Here is a 3,737-nt window from a genome sequence, read left to right as displayed (position 1 = left end):
GTTGGCTGGGGGCCCAGGGGAAGAGGGAGGCGAGAGGCCACCCAGGACCCAAATTGGGCAGAAGTCCTGGGCCTGGCAGTGCTGGCTTCCTTATTTAGAGGGCAAAGGGTAAAGCCAGGGGTGGGGGAGGCGTGGTGGCAGGTGATGACCGGGGCCTTTGAGTCACCCTGTTCATGGAAAGAGCTCACTGTTAAGGGCCACTGAGGCCGGGAGGATGCTGGAAGGCTGCACCCCTTCAGCAAGAGAGGACAGGGATTGGACGGGAGGTCTCCAAGGGTCTTGAGGATTGTGGAGGGAGGTGGGGCTAGGGTTGGGCTTCTGTTCTCCACACAGGTCCTGGCATGCAGCCAGCCAGAGGGTAGGAGCTAGGTCCAGCCCTGGACAGAGTCACCAGCCCTTTTCCTACCGCGGTTCACCCTTGGTACCTGACTGCTGTCATTCCCATTTCACAGATGAGGAAGGTGAGGCAGGGGCAAGCTTAAGTGACTTGCCCAAATGATGACAGCTAGTAAGCTGCAAAGCCAGAACATACAAAGTTGGCCGAAGTCCAAAGCCAGTGCTTGCAACCTCTGCATGATGCCTGTCGTAGAAGTGAAATGTCCATGAATCGAGTGAGCTTGCTCTAGGCGAAGGGTACCTCATAGAATCATTTCAATAGCACTCACTCACAGTGGAGGCTGCGGGCAGTGTGGGGAAGGTTTCTAGGCTGAGGCCTGCTGCCCAGGGCCTTCGCTGAGACCCCACGCCTTCCCCTCCAACTATAAGCTCCAGCCTTGGCCTGGGTCCCCACCTGCAGTCCATGGTGTCCACCTGCCTTCTGCCCTGCTGCTCAGTTCACCTGGATGACGCTTTGGTTAGGATTTTCGCCAAGCCTTGCATGTCCACTTTGTCCTCTCAGAATCCTTGAAGCCCAGCGGTCTTCTGTGATTACTTTCATCTGGTAAAATGCAGGAAACAGGGGAGGGAATACGTGAACTTCCACTCTGCCATCGGCCTCACCCTTGGGCGCCCAGCCTCCTGGGCCCCTACCCCTGTCACCTGGACCACCATCTTATCCACAAGGAAAGATTGGAACCCAGTGGGTACAGAGCGGGTTGACTATGTAAGCCTTGTTAGAAAATTAGTTTAAATATATATATATACACACACACATGCTGCTGCTGCTGCTGCTAAGTTGCGTCAGTCGTGTCCGACTCTGTGCGACCCCATAGACAGCAGCCCACCAGGTTCCCCCGTCCCTGGGATTCTCCAGGCAAGAACACTGGAGTGGGTTTCCATTTCCTTATATAATTTTTAAAAAGTATCTCTCTGCAAAATAGGAAGGTCTTGAATAATCAAAAACAGAACTGTCAAGAAATGGACTTTCAAATTGGACTTCCAGGTAGATTGCACACATTAACCCTTTCAACATCCAGGAGCGGTGGAGGCATCCTCTAACCCGTGGCCACTTTGGAATCTTGTGTTCATGCTGCTGCTGCTTGGACTTCAGGAAGAGGCAGCCCTTTGGATGGTGAGAAGCTAGTTTGAGATGAATGAATGCTTGCCTCGGTTGATTGGAGAGGCGCACATGAGCAGGGGGCCAGAATCTCTGTGGATTTCTTCCTGGAACCCATCCGCTTTGGGACCCCTTTGGAGGAGAGATTCAACCATCACAAGGTGTTTGCCAGGTATCAACAAAAGTAGTGAATCTCTTTAGGTTCGCCTCATTGCAGATTCTTTGTGCAGAGGTGGTGGTTGGCATCTTACAAAGCAAAGGGGTTTGGAATGTGGGATGCCTGGATTTAAATCCTAACTCCACCATTTGTTAGCTGTGTGACCTTGGAAAATTTCTGAACATCTCTGAGCCTCGTCTGCAAAATGAGACCATTACCATGCAGGGTTATTATATATTAGTGACGATATATGCAAAGGGCTGGGTGCAGAACACAGTACAGTCTTTTCTCAGAAACACATTGAAAATTGCTCAACCAATTCAAGGAGGACAGACCCAAAGTGAGAAGGACCATCTCTCAGCTCAAGGATGGGAGAGACACGTGGACTTCTACTTCCTAACTGCCGGCCACCCGAGTATATATTGTGATGGCTGCTAACATATGCAGAAGCAGGCAGCTCGGATTCCTAAAATATTCTGAAAACCAGTAATAGCTTTGGTATCGTCCCCTGTTAAATATAAAACTTAAGTAATTCATTCTATTAAAAAGCCTGGGTCTTATTTTTATCGCGTGATGTGATGAGGCCCTGTTCTAAATGCGCCTCCTGGGCCTGTCTCCATAGCAACCCTGCTGTGCTCATATAGCCATAGATTTTTCCTGAAGGCTAATTAAGTTGACAACTGCTAGGGCTTCTTGGTTTACCAGATTTGCACCTGACCCTTCTCCTGGGGCTTAGGGACCCCTATGGATGTGAAGTGATAGAGAAAAAGAGTAACAGGTGGAGGAGGCCTCTCCGTGGACCCCTCTTTCAAATAGTTGCCCAGCAGCCTCTGGGGCTGTCAATCACTCTCTCTGGATGAGCCAAGAGTTGGTAGAGGTGAGCAGAGGAAAAAATGCTAATGTCCATCTCCTTCCATGACAGTCCTTGTCCCTGGGTGGGGTTGGGGGGCAGGTACCACGCAGTAGACATTGATCAAGTTTGACCTGCCTGGTGGAACCCCTTCTATCACAACCAGGTGGGTTGCCTTCTGTGTGCTGTGTGCTCAGTCACTGAGTCGTGTCCAGCTCTTTGCAACCCCATGGACTGTAGCCTGCCAGGCTTCTCTGTGCATGGGATTTCCCAGGCAAGAATACTGGAGTGGGTTGCCATTTCCTTCTCCAGGTGGTCTTCCCAACACAGGGATCGAGCTAGTGTCTCCAGTGTCTCCTTCATTGCAGGCAGATTTTTTATCTGCTGAGCCATCAGGGAAGCCCTGTTGCCTTCTATGCCTCCTAGTTATCACTTCATGAATTTCAAACACCCTAGGAGTGACCATAAGGGAAAGCCCAGAAAGCTCACCTAGACTGTCAAAAGTGCTGTTTACCTGAACTTTTGACATTTGATTTTGAAAAAAGTTAACACTTGCCTTTTTTTTATAATTTGGAAAGCGCAGAAAGTTATCAGGTATAAAATGACACAGCTATGTTGAGCATTTCTGGTGGTCTTTCTGAGTTACCTGGGCCGTGGGACTGCCGCCTCCTTTGCCTTCTCCCTCCCTCTTGCTCAGACACCTGTGCGCTCACACCTGCTCTGCAGAGGTAGTGTTAGCTCAGGGGGCTTGGCGGGTCAGAGGTGGGCTTGGGCTGAGGGGAGGGACTAGCAGGAACCCTGCCCAAAGCCAACATTTAGGGCCTGTGACACTTGCTACAAATAGGAAGATTCAAGAGAGAGAAAACATTTCCAGGGACATCCCTGATGGTTCAGTGGTTAAGACTTTGCCTTCCAATGCAGAGGGTGCGAGTTTGATCCCTGGTCGGGGAGCTAAGATTCCATATGCAGAAAGCTCAAGTGGAGCTTCAGCACACTGTAAGTGGCCCCTAGTTATTTCTGGAAGTCCAGAGTGTGCCTTATATGTGTGGGTGAGCACGTGGCTGCTCCTGCCTGGGACCACTGCAGGGCACCTGTCGGGAGTCCCATCCATCAGCCTTCCACCTCCTGCTTACAGCCAATGGGTATTTCTTTTTCCTCCAACGCTGAAGACCCAAAGCCCTCAAGGAGCCAATGTTCTGTTTCAACACCAGGAGGAGTATCTGGGTCCCCTCCTA

This window comes from Bison bison, unplaced genomic scaffold (genome assembly GCF_000754665.1).
Source record: "Bison bison bison isolate TAMUID 2011002044 unplaced genomic scaffold, Bison_UMD1.0 scf7180017864213, whole genome shotgun sequence".
In the NCBI taxonomy this organism is placed as follows: domain Eukaryota; kingdom Metazoa; phylum Chordata; class Mammalia; order Artiodactyla; family Bovidae; genus Bison; species Bison bison.
This window is presented reverse-complemented; position numbering follows the sequence as displayed.